Source organism: Dermacentor variabilis, chromosome 8 (assembly GCF_050947875.1).
Source record: "Dermacentor variabilis isolate Ectoservices chromosome 8, ASM5094787v1, whole genome shotgun sequence".
In the NCBI taxonomy this organism is placed as follows: domain Eukaryota; kingdom Metazoa; phylum Arthropoda; class Arachnida; order Ixodida; family Ixodidae; genus Dermacentor; species Dermacentor variabilis.
In genome coordinates, this window is record NC_134575.1 from 133,383,344 (window position 1) to 133,401,106 (window position 17,763).

Here is a 17,763-nt window from a genome sequence, read left to right on the forward strand (position 1 = left end):
ATGCGGAGGTATACACTATGTGTATACTAAAGTCCACAAATAGGCTCTACAGCAATCTCAGCAGCATACAACTTCAGTGGCTTATGTCTAACGTAGCTTTATATTATCCACCGGTACCTGTGCTTGGTTACATCGTACACTGGTTGGGCTGAGATTAACAAGTTTTGTCAGTCTTTGAAACAAGTATAAGTGTAACAAGTATAGTCGGTCTTTAGACGGCATGTAAATCTGAAGCACTAGGACTTTTACAGTATCGGCTGTTTTGTAGTTCATCTCACGTCTTAACACAATCGGTATACTTGCTTTTCGCTCCAGTTAACATGACTTTGGAGACGTCCCACCCTATGGCCTTCATCGGCGATGATACTGGAAACCGTGGAGAATAATTCGAATTGCAATCAAGTATACAGGGTATTTCACTTAATTTCAGCCAAGCTTTAAGATATGCAAATGATACGTACCTTATCGACTTTTTCTGTAGGCCAGCTATAAAATACCAGTAAACAGAAAAAATAGAAACTTTATCGACTCTCGTCTATACACAATCTATAGAAATCTATAGACGAACCTATAGAAATCTATAGACAAACATAATGGACAAACATAAACAGAGATTGTATTGACTTTTGCCTATAGGCAGTATATAAAGGGGACATAGATAAAAGAAGCAAACATCTTATCGACTTTTTTTTATAGACCGTCTATAGAATGTGAGTAGACAAGAAGAAATAGAAGCCTTATCAACTTTCCTTTAAAACAGATTTTGTATCAACAAAATTCCAAATCTATAGAAAGGCAAGGTTGTCTATAAAAGGTCTGTAGACTTTCTAGATACAGTCTAAACTCATTTTTGTAAGGGGTAAACCCGATTGTATCACTTCATGTGTTACCAAATGTGCAGCAGGCTTTCGCCTTCTTCTGTTACAAGAGCCCAACACCTGCCGAACTTTTTCTTTTATCCATGCTTTCTAGCATTTTTATGCTCTTTTTACGCGGTTCCTAAGACATGCAACCTTGTCGATCGTCACTTATCGCAGGATTGTGAATCCCGCCCCTCACAAAGGAAAAACCATGACGTGTTCCTTCGAAGAGAAAACACGGAATGCAGAACTCGGTTTTGCAGTTGTCCTTCTCACAGCCTGTTCTAACAATACGAGATGGCGAAACGGCCAACGCAGCACGCGACGTCACTTGTGCTGCACAGCAAGAACGCCCTGACAGAGAACAGGTGTTTCCCATAGTAGGGGCGATGTATTCTGCGGGGGGTAGAGAACAGTGTGTGTCTTTAGACACAGCAACTTGCTCTGTCTTGTAGGCAGCTATATCGTCCCGCAGCCAAATAATAGCAGATAAATTAAGTAAGGAAATGGCAATGACCGTTAGTAACATTAGGTATAAAGTATGGAGCTGCGCCTAATGCCCGAGCCAGCCGTAGAAGCCAGAGCGGTGCTTTGGCACCGGCAGAACTGACTCAGTGGACCTTGGCACTGCGTTCACTTGGCTTCGTCGCTTTATCAGTCAAACGCACTGTGCGTCTAAGGAGGCCGCCTAGCCTCACACGCGCGGACTGCACATGCGCACTCATATAAAGGGCACATCTATACGTGTAAATGCTGTGGCAACAAAACAACAACGACGGAAAGGCCAGTCTTCGGAAGCGATTTGTTGGCGATGCCCTTTGCTATGCTATTCCTTCTGATGCTTGTCGGGCTTCGTCAGTGGCTAGAGCAACGCTCCGCCCGCGTTATAAAAGCGACCAACCGGTCGTCAACGTGGGATGGTAAGGGTGGCATATATCAAGGGAATAGCATCGCTGTAATATCGCAGACACGATAGCACCCTCATTAGATAATATTGATGTTTATTTATTTATTTATTTATTTATTTATTTATTTATTTATTTATTTATTTATTTATTTATTACAACTTACAGGCACTCTGAAGGGCACTGGGTAAGGGGGGTAACGGTTTCTACAGAACAGAAAAAAAAGTTAGCATCAAATAATAAGGTAACAAAACAAACCATGCACATATCTTAGTGGAAAATGGTTATGCAGTGTTATCAAAGAGCGCATGCAGGGCTATGAAAGAGCGTGAATCACGAAACGTTTCGTTGCTTGACGCGAATGCGATGTGATTCCGAAGATTGTTTCAGTGCGCAATAGTGCGAGGCCGTGATGATCAGTTAAATGCCCGCGTTTGACCATGCATGCGCTGGAAACTGAGAATGTTTCATGCATGTGCATGAAACTGAGAAACTGAGAAACTGACATGTACACAGGCGTTCGAAGCCTCGTCAAATGCCTTGCCTAGTCTCTCCACCGAACAAGATTCGCCCTGTTGCTAACCTAGTGCAAATGTGAACCAAAGCAAAGGGTATTCTGAATTCTATGGAGCATCCTTGTATAGCAACTCTGCTTCTGCGCTTCCTTAATTTCAACTATTCGCAACATATTTTAGTATACTCATGAGTTTTGACTGTGCTGGCACAAAAACGCAGCCCCTCAACTTCCTGTATTTTTACAACTTATTACGTCGGTATCTGCCTCCCGAGAGCGAACAGCTTGCCTTGGGTTTCTCACCCAGTCTAAAAACAAACAAAACAGCACAGAAGGTTCTTCTTTGCCTTGGCTCTCATATTGATGGAAGCCTTCATGGTCGAATGTACCTCTGCGTGTTGCCCTCCGGTGCATCTCAAGCTGACGTACTTATTGGGAAGGATGTTTTTGATGTGGCTTGCGGCAAATAATTTTGTTCACGAGATTATCTGCTTTGTTTAAGTCTTAGAGACATATTTATAGAAAAAATGGTAAATTATCTACTACAACTGCGCTACTCTTTATGAATGGCACATATCCATTTTACCTAGGAGGAGGCTTTGGTCACGTGAAAATGGTAGAAACAAAATGCGCATGGCGTAGCAGCGCCACAAAATTTCTAAATGTCTGGAAATAATTTTAATTGTGTGTCGTACCACCTTCTTACTCCCACTGAGGTCTCGGTGGGAATTTTTGAAAAGGGCCTCATTTTTTCAGATACTGAGAAAACTTTCCCGCTAGGTGAATAGAAATAATTTTAATGGTAGAGTTATTAAAGTAAATTATTTTCAAGTTTTTCTTAGAAAACAATCTACTTATGGCTGTTTGTTTCATACCATTTCGTGCCATAAAGGCGCACGTGTGCATAACCTGTTTCTTGGAATGCTGAAACCGCAACTTGTAATCGATCACGTGCCAGGCACACTGAATACGCAGTCAGAAATATAAATGTTGCGAAAGTGTGGAGGCAGTGCGCTCGTTTCCCTGCTTTAATAAAGTAAAAAACAGCTTTCATAGTCGGTGAGTGAGATGTTCTGAAGCTGCCAAAAACATCAGAACAATAAGAACAATGCAAAATTTGTTGTATAGTGTCGGCATTTTTTTCATAACTTTCGTAAACATCGCTTGGTGTTATGCGTTTCAAGCTGCTATTTATACCACTGGATGATAAAACGTTCAGGATATTTTTCTGGCATTTGACAATTTCCACAAAAATATGTCGTGAAAATTCCGAATAAGATTCTGAGAAAAGATGGAAAATGTATGTCATATTTTTGAAATTATTATCTTTTTATTGCAGAAGTGCTTGTCGGGATTCTTTCTTTTTCCCATTTTACGAATATCAACTGCGTCTAAGATTGTTAAAAAATATGCATTATGCAGTATTTGTAGCACTGCGATGTTGTGCGATCATATTTTATGGCTCTAAGAATGTTATATAAACTGAGTCATTGGAAGCGCTTTAAATATTACGTGTAGCGTTGACTACCCCATTTTTTGTGTTGAAAAACAAAACAAACAGAAACTGGGGTCACTATAGGTATAGTGAAAGTTGATTTATATTAAAAAAATGCTTGCAACAATAAGCGTTACCCACAGCCGACATTGCCAATTCAACTAAGGAAGTAAACACAATCTTCCTAGTGGTCATATTACACGATGGAAAAAGGCAGAAATCAAGACTTTCATGTTAATTATTTCGGCCTATGCGTAACGAAAAACATGTAATAATTTACACGTAATCCATTACGTTTTTTAATAATATTGAAATTCAACGGTTCCTTTGTTTACTTGAGTAACGCCCACTTTAATTCAGTTATTTCATTCGGTAACCAACTGCATCTAACCTGCTTCTTTATTGACGGGACAAGCCGCAGCCGGCGATGCAGTGTGAGAACCTGAAATGGGCGGCAACTGAATACAACGCCTGAGATCGGTGCCTCTCAGCAGCCTCTCAGATTTTCAGACAGGCAAACCTTGGGGCTCAGTATTCGTTTGCTCGTTTTAACGCTCCACCAGATGCTGACCAACGAACTCAACCGACACTGGTATGTCTGGATCAGCGACGGCCACTTATAAGACTTTAATGCTAGGATATAAAATACAGACAATTCTTTGAAGTTTTTATAGGCCCCACTTGGAGGGTCTTCTCTATCAGCAACAAAGAAGTGCTTAGCTTCATAGAACAGCCAGATAATGAGTACCCGTGTAGTTGCAACACCGCCTTACCGCACTGCGTGCCCATCGAGCGAGTTTTCAGTGTGGCAGCTGATGTATTTATTCTCAAGGAAAAGAAAAGATTACCTGCGACAGTTTTTGAAAAGTAATCGTTAGTGACGAGAAGCAATGTGTGAAGGGTGGCAAGGATGCATTGAATTATGCCAGGCCAGCTCTTTTTATTTCTGGTGTTGCAACTCGCGTGCAGTTGTATGCATTACATGCAGTAGTAATAAATATTTCTACTAAAGTGACCCTAAAATAATAGATTAGTTTTCACTAATTCGCTATTTTCTTTTGTGGGACAGTTATTACTAAGTGCAATAGTTTGTATTCTTGAGTTAACTGTCGTAATCGGCTAGTTTTTTTTCTGTAAGGTATACACGTCAGCAATTCATCGCGGCGTTAGGGAACCCGATGACAGTACTTGGCCGAAGGTGCTAAGTATATAATTTTGTATCATCGCAGGGCTGATGGTTGTCTTCTTATAGATTCTGTTCAAAAAATATGTCCTCATAACTGCGGAACCCTGAACAAGATTTGTTAAACATAGAAATATTGCATCGTAGGCTTCTTTTCCCTCAAATAAACAAAAAAATTTGGCTCGACATGGATGTCACAAGTGACCATTGTGCTGTTCAAGAACAACCCTGCCGTAAACACAGCATGTAAAAAGATAGCAGCTGTGTGCGACAATTCAAACTGCGTCTCCTTTGCAGTGGTATTAAAGCGGCTAGCACAGATGACAATGCAACACCCGAGCCGTGACTTCATATAAAGAGGTATTCATCTGAATCAAAGTGTGGATACAATAGATGTATTACTGAAGTTCATGAAGCGTTGGCTAAAGGAGGAAGAAACGCCAGACTCAAAGGCTGGAATTAGAGCAAGCATAAACTACGTTACTCGAAGGTAAGATATCGCCACCACCTACAATAAAGTTCAAAGTAAGCTAATTTGTTTTAGAGAGAACAGCATTCTCGGCTTAGTTAGACCAGTTCTGTTTCCGGCCTGTCTAACTGGGATATTTGGGCCTACACAAAAATAGTGCAATCTATAGATGTGGTTTAACCCTGAAGGCACTGCAGACTAAAAAGCTCAGGATTTTCTCTCAGGCATACGCCGTTTGAAATTGTGCACCTAACTTTGTTCAAGGCGCTGTTCAATTAAATATATTGTTACAAACCAGTTCGGTGCTGGGCGGAGTTCAACTCGCATCACACGGGTTCCTGAAGCACAGAATCCTGACACAATGTATTACGCCACGAGTAGTTTTTTTTTTAAATCACAAGGGGAAAACAAAAACCGAAAATATAAACGCATTCAAAACTCGGCTAAACACACGCGCGTCCAACAAGCACATTCTGTGCGAATAGAACTTTCTGCATCGCGTACACATTTCCTACATAAGCTGCACTTTCACGGTAAAGGTTATCTGGTACATCGCGGGATTTGAGCACGGTGATCATACAGTATATATTTGTTGATTCTCTATAGACCCAGCAACATCCAGATGTCATAGATAGGTCCCCCAGTATTAGTAAATAGTAGAAACCTAGTTGTGCATAGCATTTATCCCTTCCTGTCCACAGAAACTAGTAGCGCAGTCTACATCGGCCACACTACGTCACGAATCCCTTCTTCTCACTTTTCTCATGGACCGGTGGGCATGTTGGAGGCAGCGTCCTAGCTCCAGCGTGCACGCCACTAGATGACGCATTGTGTCCACATGAAAGCGCGAGAGAGCAGGTCGGCGGCAGTGCATAGCTAATGCACACCGGAGCACCATCAGTGCATTCGCGGAGGCTACGCAAATTATATCTACCGGACTTAGCGGCGGTGCAGTGCAGCACAGGTTTAGAAGACCGGCTGCACTGTATGCCTCGTACATACTTAGCACACTGTACTCCTCATAGATACGTCAATGATCATTGTGGACGAGCCCTATGTGATTTCTTTTTTTTTTCGTCGTAGTGCTACTGCTGTGCTACATTTTGCCAGAGCAAACAGAATTCTAGCTTCTGCGAGAGGTAGAAACTAGAATGGAGGACGAGAAGAGAATTGAGTCTGTGCTGTATGCCGAGAAGGGATGAGTGCGTAGGTATTACTGTATTGAATAACAGTAAACTTGTACACTGAATACTTATTTGGGTCTTTCGGCCACGTTAATGGTCGGCGGCTTCGTACGCTTGGGGCATTTGCTGTCGCGAAACCGCTGTGCGGGGTGCGTTTGCTGCCCAACATGGAATGTAACTCTTTGAGTAGTCGGTGGTGGTACTTTCTCGTGGCAGAAAATAATATAGTTGAAGAAACGAACACTGAGTACAAACAAGGCACACACTAAAATTATAATATTTGTGTGCCCGCTCAGTCCAGAGAGATTTCAATGGTCTGCCGGAAGATCAATTTTCAGCCATTGAAATGTGACCGAGGATAAAACGGAAGGAGCAGAAGAGAAGTTACAGTTCTTCTTTTGCTAAGGTTGTCAAGCAGAACACTCAGTTCCCTTTTCGTCTTCGACATTGGTGATCGAACCTCGCTCAATGATGCCCGAAGAAAACTTCTTTTGTTGACGCTTGGGCCACCCACCATTCCGCACACGTGTTTTCCGATCTGCACCACTAATGCACATGGTAGAGACTGCGCGCGCTGGAAATTACAGTTTTAACTTGGGGAGGCAGGCGGCATGCGTTGCCGAGAATCCAAAATTTACATGGACTTTCTTGGGACCCTCCTGTGTCTGCTAATTTTGAGCTTTCTTTTGTGTGGCTCCTGCTTGTAGCCGCACAACAAGCTTTCATTGGCTAAGGTCACCGCGTAGCACGCGTGCGAGTATATTGTTACGGGGAGATGTAAAGAAAAGCGTGTTTATTTACGCTATGTACAAGGACGCTAAAATTGGCCCAGCAACAACAAAGATGGCGGCCGACAGACCTCACTTCATCCTTCTGTTGTCAGATCTGCACTTCAGCACCTTGTATATCTGCAGGACAACTAGCTCATAAGACTACCCTCCGGCCGCGAAAGCACCGACTCGCTGCCAATGAAGAAAGACTACATAAACAAAACTAGCACACCAGGTTTTAAGGGGTGCCCGAGGCCCCATACGGATAGAGACGATCAACGTGTCAGTGCCGAGATGAGCAGGTGATGAGGAAGGCAGCAGTGAAGCGATTCCATAAGTGACACCAGTCACCTGGCGGCACACGCGATATCGATCGATGTACTGGAAGACCAAATTTTTTGTATAGTATGACACGTCATGGTGGGGACCACATGATGACTAGTGATCAAGGGACAAAATGGGTGGTACTGTGGTGGCTGTCGTAGCGAGACTTCTGTTAGAGCTTGGACACAGAAAATGTCAGTGCCCTTCCACACTCTGAAGAAGGATGACGAGCAAAGCTGTGTATCTGGGCCCCTTAATGGCGAATTGCAGCTCCTCTTCGGTTTGGCCCGGTTTTGCACTATCTTCGGGATCGGCGCATATATGGGGAGAGCTCAACACCTGCTTCACATCCGCCGCGGGTAGGCGCGGAAATGCACTGTCTCCGCAATCGGCCCACGTATAGGTAGTGCTTCAAGCCTGCGCCTCCTCAGCCGCGGGTGGGCGTGGTATTGCACTATCTTCGGGATCGGTCTACGTATGGGGAATGCTTAACGCCTCGTGGTGGTGGTGAAGGCTTTCTTTTCTCCTTTTGAAAAAAAGCGGCAGGGAGTGGATAGCGGCAGAGCAGCCATAGACAGAGGGGCGGATGAGGTGAAGGAGGTGAGGAGAGGGAAAGGTGCGAGTCTGCAGCTCTCGCTACACCACCTCGCACCTGTGAGGATATTTGTTTATTAGCTGCGGGAAGGTTAAGCCACCTAGGCGGTAGCGTGCAGTGAAATTAGAAGGCGATAAGGCGCAGTGATCGTTGCTCTTGCCCCAACGTAGTCTGGCTCAACGATAGTCTGGCTCAACGATAATGCCTGCGCCCAGACCGTAAACCTTAGGCGCTGGCGTCAGCAGCTTATTTCAATGAAGACCCACGTGCGTCGGTCTCCATATTAGAGAGGTATCTTGTTGGGGGGATCAACCGGGACGAAGGAGAGGGCTGCTTTGTACACTCTACCCGCTCCAAAGTAGTAGATGGCAGTTTTAGAGTCGCCCACAATGACTGAAAAATTTGAAATGGTAAGAGCCAGAGCTATGGCTCTTTCCGCCACCTCCTCGGAAGAGGAGGCGGGAATGGAAGCGGTAGTAGCTATGTGACCTTGAGAATTGATAATGGCGATAGCCAAATAAGGATTGCCACAGTATTATGCAGCATCGACGTAGAGCACTTCCTTAGATTTAGCGAATTGTTTCCCAAGAGCCTTTGCACGCTGCCGTCGCGGTTGCTCGTGGTGGATGGCGTGCATGTTTTTTGGGAGTTGTGGAATGCGTACATTTTCATCTATGTCGTGAGGAATAGTGTGTTTGGTTTTAGCGATGGAGTTTGGCCTTATAACGACAGAGTTGAGTATGCGTCTGCCGGCTTCTGTATTGGAGAGCCGGGTATATTGGGACATTAGATGTGCTTCAAGAAGTTCGTTTAAGGTCCTGATTGTGCCTGTTTACATGAGACGTTTGGTGGATGTCCGGATGGAAACTTCCAGAGGGAATTGGTAGATTTTGCGTAAGATGGTGTTGACTTCGTTTTCTTCGCTTTTCCAGAGGTAGGGATAGGGGATTGCCTAAGTATACTTACTGGTGACAACGGCTTGGGCGAAGCGGAGGAGTCCCACCCTATAGTCCGCCATGCTTATTGGGTATCCTGCCTATGAGCTGTCGAGTGCGGTTGACTGTTGTATGAAGTGTTTTGATTGAGTGTGTGTTGATTCGATTTTGTCGCATGTGTATTCCAAGCACTCTGAGCCTGTCGACATTAGTTACGGGTACCCTATTCAGTGTTATTTTTATATCGGAGATATGCTTTACAGAACTGCGATGGGCGGGGAGGAAATGTTCAGACTTAATATGGGAGCAGACAAGATTCATTAGATTCACAGGCAACCACCTTGTCGGCGGCAGTCAGCAGGGCCGCCTGAATTTGACAATCGGAGCTTCCCGTAATCCAGAGAGTGATGTAGTCAACAAAGAGCAAAAATTTGAGATCCGGCATGGAACATAGGACATTATGGCGATATTGAAAAGCAGAGGGGATAATTTTCTAATTTCTAATTCTTGAGGAGTCCCGAAACTCACAAGCAGTAAAAAAGAGAATGCTCCACCCTCATGTGAATAGTAGCAATGCGGTCGGAAAGGAAAGTGGCAATGTGATTATGGATTCTTGGCCGCTCCTACAACGCTGAGTTACATCGGTAAGGCGAGGTGGCTGATGTTATTAAAAGCTCCTTGAAGGTCGATGCCTAGAACTGCCTGAGTGTCTATGCTAGTGTTCCGTGTAAGGATGTAGTGCTTCAGGTGAAGCATGACGTCTTGGATGGAGAGGGATTTATGGAAGCCTGCGATTTCACGAGAGTAGAAGTTCGGATCTTCGATGTATTTCTTGAGGCGGTCAATAATTACGTGTTCGAGTGCCTTGCCTAAGCATGAAGTGAGATATGTGGCGTAGAATGGATGTGTTTATGGACTTGCCAGGTTTTGGTGTGAAGTTAACTTTGGCGTCTTTCCATGCGGCCGGTAGGTTACTTGTATCAAGGCAGTGGTTAAAACACTTATTCACGGCTGTAATAGAGTTGTCGTTTAGGTTGCGGAGAAGCTTGTAAATATTGAGGTCCAGGCCCAGTACGGATGTCGCACATTGTCAAGTGCGTGTCTCAACTCACTCTCCACTATGGGAGTATTCAGGGCGTCGTTTTCGGTGCCGATATATTAAGGTTGTAAAGGCGTTTATCAGCCACCGACATTTGGGACAGAGCGTTAGAACAGGGCACGGACTCCCAGTACGAGCAGCGCTTCCCGAGCAAGAGCGCTTAAAGCGAAGGAGAGGAAAAGCCACTACACCGTTCCAATCTTCCTCCCCAGTTACCCCCGGGAACGAAAAGGGAGCCACCCGGCGACCTAAAAGCTTGTTACTATAGTGGGTCATAGTAGGTCTTGAGGCGGTCGACGTTGATGATGCGTCGTCCACGACGGCGCATCTCTTAAGGCCGTTGAACGGGCTCAATCACGTAGTTGATGGGGGATGCGCGTTAGAGGACGCGGTAGGGCCCTTCATACGTGGGTAGTAGTTTTCAAAAGAGATGAGGTGCTGCGGAATGTACCGAGAGCCACACAAGCGCTCGAGGAAGGAAGGTCGGCGCAGAAGTAGTGTCACCGCGAGTACTCTTCTGGCGCTCTTGGTCGTTGGAGGTAAAGGTCCTAGCGAGATCGTGGCCCTCTTCAGCATGTCTTGCCATGGCGCAAATGGAAGCACATTCAGATGTATCTGGCCGGTGTGGTAGAATTGTGTCGATGGCGAGCGACGAGTGCCGACCGTATAATAAGAAAAAGGTTGAAAAGCCGGTAGCTCTCAGTAACGGTGTTATACGCGTAGGCTACGAAGGGCAGAATGACGTACCAAATTGTGTGGATGGAGGCAACGTACATGGCAAGAATGTCGCCGAGTGTGTGGTTGAAGAGTTGAGCAAGGCCATTGGTTTAAGGATGGTACACCTTAGTTGTACGATGAGTAATGCGGCACACGCGCGATCACTGAGCAGTTCCTGACGTGGCCCAGAACGCAGGCTGAATCGACGAAGCAGAAAGGCCGCAAAATCGCGCCCTGTAGCTGCCAGGAGGACGGCAATTTCGGCGTATTGACACGTGTACTTATCTTTATCGGGCGACGACGTTTCGCCGCCTAACAAATGTAATCGCACAGCGCGGAACGCGCCTGCATGTATCCGAAGCTTCTGGAAAGTTATCGACGCTTCTAGCTTGCTGTCTGTTGTCGCCGAGCCTTATGTTATCTTATTTCATCGCGTGAAGCGAATGGTGTAGAACTTTGTCAAAGGCACGCGGGTCCGAACGATTGGTCTGGAACATTCGACGACTGCTGTATAAAAGCCGACGCGCTTGACCGGCTGATCAGATTTTCGACGATCGCCGACTGTGTTCGCCGCGCTCGTTGTGCTTTAAGTGTAGCCTGTTTTGTGGGCACAGGTTCGCCCAATAAAAGCTAGTTATGCCTTTCACAGTATTGCTACTGTGTTCTTTTACGTCACGACCACAAGACATCTGGTGGAGGTGCTTTGCATTCATGTACCGGACGCCCCCACAAACCCACTGAGCTAGCGAGGTAGCTTGGTAGCGAGGTAGAACCAGCGAAGTAGCCGCAGCGAGGAACCAGCGAAGTAGCGAAGAACCAGCGAGGTAGCCGCAGGCTGCAAGGACTGCCCCCGGAGCACGGACTTTTACCTGAGACGACTAGCAAGATGGCCACCAGTATCGATAACTTTCCAGAAATTTCCAGGCGCGTCCCGCGCTGTGCGATTACATTTGTCAGGCGGCGAAACGTGGTCGCCCGATAAAGATAAGTACACTGTCAATACACCCCTCTTAGAAAGCATCGACCCGATGCTGCATACAAATGAAAGTAATAAAGAAAAACACCCGTAGCAAAGGAAACAAATATAAGGAAGTTCGTCAGCGTCCGTAAAAGGGTTTCAGACGCACCACGTGGACCACTTCAGATCGTGCGCGGCGCCGCTGTGAATGCGAAATTCCGTCTGGCACTACCTTATAGTCCAGTGCGCCAATGAGTCGAATGACCTTGTATGGTCCGAAATAACGGCGCAATAGTTTCTCACTCAGTCCTCGTCGGCGTATCGGTGTCCAAACCCAAACACGGTCGCCGGGCTGGTAGTCGACGAAGCGTCGTCGGAGGTTGTAGTGTCAGCTGTCGGTCCTCTGTTGGTTCTTGATCCGTAAGCGGGCGAGCTGTCGGGCTTCTTTGGCGTGCTGGAGATAGCTAGCGACGTCAACATTCTCTTCGTTAGTGACGTGGGGTAGCATGGCGTCGAGCGTCGTCGTCGGGTTCCTGCCGTAAACCAGCTTAAACGGTGTGATCTGTGTTGTTTCTTGCACCGCCGTGTTGTAAGCGAAGGTTACATACGGCAGGACCGCATCCCACGTCTTGTGCTCGACGTCGACGTACATTGCTAGCATGTCGGCGAGGGTCTTGTTCAGGCGCTCCGTGAGACCATTCGTCTACGGATGGTAGGCAGTTGTCCTGCTGTGACTTGTCTGGCTGTACTGCAGAATGGCTTGGGTGAGCTCTGCTGTAAAAGCCGTTCCTCTGTCGGTGATGAGGTCTTCTGGGGCACCATGTCGCAGCAGGATGTTCTCGACGAAAAATTTCGCCACTTCGGCTGCGCTGCCTTTTGGTAGAGCTTAAGTTTCAGCAAAGCGGGTGAGATAGTCCGTCGCCACGACGATCCACTTATTCCCGGATGTTGACATCGGAAACGGCCCCAACAAAGCCATCCCAATCTGCTGGAATGGTGGGCGAGGAGGTTCGATCGGCTGTAGTAATACTGCTGGCCTTGTCGGTGGTGTCTTGCGTCGCCGGCATTCTCGGCATGTCTTGACGTAACGGGCGACGTCGGCGGTAAGACGCGGCCAGTAATACCTTTCCTCTATTCTCGACAGCGTCCGGGAGAATCCGAGGTGCCCAGCGGTTGGATCGTCTTGTAGGGCGTGCAGTATTTCTGGACGCAGCGCTGACGGTACAACAAGAAGGTAGCTGGCGCGGACTGGTGAGAAGTTCTTCACGAGCAGGTTGTTTTGTAGCGTGAACGAAGACAACCCGCGCCTAAATGCCCTAGGGACAACGTCGGTGTTTCCTTCCAAATACTCGACGGGGCCTTTTACGTCCGGGTCTGCTCATTGCTGTTTAGTGAAGTCTTCTGCGCTTATTATCCCAAGGAAGGCGTCGTCGTCCTCGTCGTCTTGCGGCGGGGGATCGATGGGGGCGCGCGATCAGCAGTCGGCGTCGGAGTGTTTTCTTCCGACTTGTATATTACCATGACGTCATATTCTTGCAGTCTGAGGCTCCACCGCGCCAGCCGTCCTGAAGGGTCTTTTAAGTTGGCTACCCAACACAACGCGTGATGGTCACTGACGACTTTGAATAGCCTCCCATAGAGGTAAGGGCGGAATTTAGCTGTAGCCCAAATGATGACGAGGCATTCCTTTTCAGTCGTAGAATAATTGCTTTTCGCTTTGGACAGCGGCCGGCTAGCATACAATATCACCCGTTCAAGTCCTTCTTTCCTCTGGACTAGGACGGCACCGAGGCCTAGGCTACTGGCGTCAGTGTGAATTTCGATATCGGCGTCCTCGTCGAATTGTGCAAGTACCGGCGGCGACTGCATGCGTCGTTTGAGTTCTTGAAATGCCTTGGCCTGCGGCGTTTCCCACTTGATTTCGACATCACATTTGGTTAGATGTGTTAGTGGCTCCACGATGCGAGAAAAGTCCTTGACAAAGCGCCTATAGTAGGCACACATGCCAAAGAATCTGCGCACTGCCTTCTTGTCGGTTGGCTGCGGGAATTTTGAGATAGCAGCTGTCTTCTGTGGGTCGGGGCGTATTCCTGATTTGCTGATGAGTTGGCCTAGGAACAAAAGCTCATCGTAAGCGAAGCGGCACTTTTCCGGCTTCAGAGTGAGCCCTGATGACTTAATGGCCTCTAACACTGTCGCAAGCCGCCGAAGGTGATCGTCGAAATTTCCGGCGAAGACAACGACGTCATCCAATTAAACAAGGCCCGTCTGCCACTTCAGTCCTGCTAACACCGTGTCCATGACGCCCTGAAACGTTGCAGGCGCCGAGCACAGTCCGAATGGCATGACCTTGAACTCGTAGAGGCCGTCTGGCGTGATGAAGGCAGTCTTTTCGCGATCTCTCTCGTCGATTTCTATTTGCCAGTAGCCAGACTTGAGGTCCATCAACGTGAAGTATTTAGCGTTGCAGAGCCGATCCAATGCGTCGTCTATCCGTGAAAGGGGGTACACATCCTTCTTCGTGATCTTGTTCAGTCGACGATAATCGACGCAGAAGCGTAGGGTTCCGTCCTTTTTCTTCACCAGGACTACAGGAGAGGCCCACGGGCTTTTCGACGGCTGGATGATGTCGTCGCGCAGCATCGAAAAGACACTCGAGTTGCGAAACCGGCAATTCGACCGCCGCACGAACTCGACAAACTACGCCGTAGTTCAGTCACTGGCCACCGACAACTTACGCGAGGCACCTCGGAATGCAGCCAGCGAGGTACTGCTAACAACCACTGGCACCCGTCGGTGTTTTCATTGCGTCGATGAAGCAGGTTGTCGCGAATGGTGAAATGGTGAGCTTGACGACGCAACGTGCGAGTGGTTGGTTGTACTGATGAACCAGAAAGCGTCTATATGCTCTTGATTATAATTATGATCTAGTACCGAAGCTACACTTTTGCCTAATGAAGGTAATGTGCTGAGAAGACTTTAGGTTAGGATCTCATTTGATGTCCAAAAATGATACACAGCTGGAGACGGAAATGTGATGACCATCTAGAGTTATCTCAGGAAAGCCAAATAGTATTCTTTAGCTAGAACGGAAAATCGTGAATTCGGTTTTCGAACGATTGACAGTTCAATGATTGGAAGAACACCATGCAACAATATGCTCAACCTCATTGTTTAGTTTAAGGATTAAGGATGTTAATGGATTGTCACGCAACAAGATAGTACTATCGTCTGCGTATAATGCATAATGTGCCAATTTAAGATAAGTGCCAAACTCATTATTATAAATGGAGAATAGTAAGGGAACTAGTATGGAGCCTTGTGGTAGACCGAATGTAGTCGGTTAGGGATATTAAAGCTAAGTTAGTCGCACTGCCAGCGCGGAAACCGAATTGAGAAGAGTGCAACAAATTAATTTTTTAAAGTAAATAACTATGCACTTACCGAATAATATCTCAGCAACTTTAGTAATCTGTGGAGAAATAGAAATAGGACGATAGTTATACACCTCCATTTTATCACCTTTCTTACGTACAGGAATAAGCTAGGCCCTTTTGAGCGAAGTGGGAAGAAGACCACATTTAAAAAAAATATTAAATATAATATAAAATGTATCAGAAATAAGTGGTTCAAAAAATTTTAGGTGAAATACAGAAATGTTATCGAAGCCCGGGCTAGTATTCTTTAGAGCTAATACCATGAAAAATACCTCATCTGCAGTTACAGGAAAGAGAAAAAAAAAGAAAGATTGCAGCGATTAATAGGATAAGTAGTTGTCATGTGATGACTGCTGTATATGTTATATGCAGCGAGTGTCGTGTATTCTTGTATGTCTCCGCCGTGTACGTGTCAGAGCGCTACTCCAGCAGCAAGGTATGATGATTAATCACCAACTAGCCCAACTTCCCACATTAACGTTATAGAAGTAGTCATTGAAACTATTTGTTATGCTAGAAGAATCAGTATGAGTTTTATTGTTTGAACTTATTTTATCAGCAGTATTACCGGACTTAGGTAAGTTCATGAATGCATTGAGAAGTTCCCATTTTTTTATATTGTTCTTGTGTTTTGCAAATTAATTTTCGTAATACTGTCGTTTAGAATTATTTAGCAAGTTATTCTCTATGTTACAATAATTTTTATAGCGTGCCGCTCAGCGCACAATACACGGTTTCTTTTTGGTCTTTTTGTATGGGTTTTCTTTTTTTCTCATACTACTCAGTAACCCTTTCGTTACCCAAGGGTTATCGGGAAACTTAAAATGTTTCCTGCATCTGATGGTAGTTGTGTTAGCGCGAACGGCTTCTACAAAGATGGAACGAAAATTCTCAAGAGCTTCATCGGGATCATGCAGGGAGTTAATTACAGACAAATTAATATTTGTTATAGTGTTAACCAAACTATCCGGTCAAAATTGGAGGAAAAGTTGCAAGGCTCGGAATGAGGTATTTCGGCCTAAAAGGAGACGAATATTGAAATTTGGCTGTGATATGAGTGTCTATGACACCAGAGTTTGGAGTTTAAAAAATTAAAGTATGGGATTTTACGTGCCAAAACCAGTTATGAGGCGCGCCGTAGTGGAGCATTCCGGAAATTCGGCCACCTGGGGTTCTTTAACGTGCATCTAAATCTAAGTACACGGGTGTTTTCGCACTTCGCCCCCATCGGAATGCGGCCGCCGTGGCCTGGGTTTCGATCCCGCTACCTGGTGCTCAGCAGCCCAACACCATAGCCACTGAGGAACCACGGCGGGTAGAGTTTCGAGTTGGCGCGATGTTAGCGCATGGTCAAGAAGCCTCTTGGTAGCATGAGTGGAGAACCTAGTAGGATAGATAATTAACGATTCCAGTCCCAAACCCGCAAAACAGTCTGTATAAGCTGTTACACCTCCGTTGTCGACGTCAAGTAAGTTGATGTTAATATCACCGACAATTAGGACTTGATTATATTCAAGACAATTTTTTTTTTCAAAACCATTGAAAGTTCACGAAGAAAATCAGGGATAGATGAAGAAGGGAGTGGTATACACAACCAAGAATAAAACTGTTACGATAATGAGAATTTTGCTGTCAGTTAGTTACAATTCATACCGATTCACAGTGATTTACATCAAGAAAAAGATCGAGCCTACGCTTATATTTAATATGAGGTGAAATAAATATAGTGGAACCACCGTATCGATCCGAAATAGGATGCAGTATTCGGCTTGGTAAGGTCAAAAACGGTATAACTTGCTATCTGCATTATCATGCCGTGTTTCTGAAGTACAAGTAAATGAAAACAAGTGACTAAGTGAGTCAGTAAATGCAGAAACGGTATTATGGCTCTTGCGCAAACTTCGCGCATTGATGTGAAGAATAAAGATATTAGAAGATGTAGACAATGGTTTCACTTCGGCTGGTGATAGCAAAGACAGGATGAAAAGTATTCGGGGACGCATGTGCAAGCAATCCACAGGACAGGAAATGTAGCAATAAGCTACGCCTACGCGATGACGCGAAAATCAGCCTCCGAGTGTATTCGGAAGACCCTGCTATCGGTTGATTTACGGGATTTCATCTGGAAGTTTTCAGCCCATAAAAACTGCCATCTGTTCTCTTTTATCTAGAACAAGAGCCTTGCTGAATAAGTGTTTGTTGTCGATTGGGAGGTGTTCGTTAATGTAAATGGGATTATATGTACTACGTTAAAAGCCAATCTGGGTGCATCGCAAACAAGCTTTGCAAGCCTTGCGAAGAAATTCATTCTTCTTGCC

At 45.7% G+C, this 17,763-nt stretch overlaps 1 long non-coding RNA gene across 1 annotated transcript; it reads right to left on the reverse strand.

Annotated features, from left to right (window-relative positions):
- Positions 1-301: 301 nt before the first annotated feature.
- On the reverse strand, positions 302-1,081 carry LOC142591282 (uncharacterized). Its single transcript, XR_012830435.1, has 3 exons — positions 891-1,081; positions 462-486; positions 302-366 (listed from the first exon to the last, which is right to left on the reverse strand). It is a non-coding gene; the product is annotated as an uncharacterized LOC142591282 (long non-coding RNA).
- Between the last annotated feature and the right edge of the window lie 16,682 nt (positions 1,082-17,763).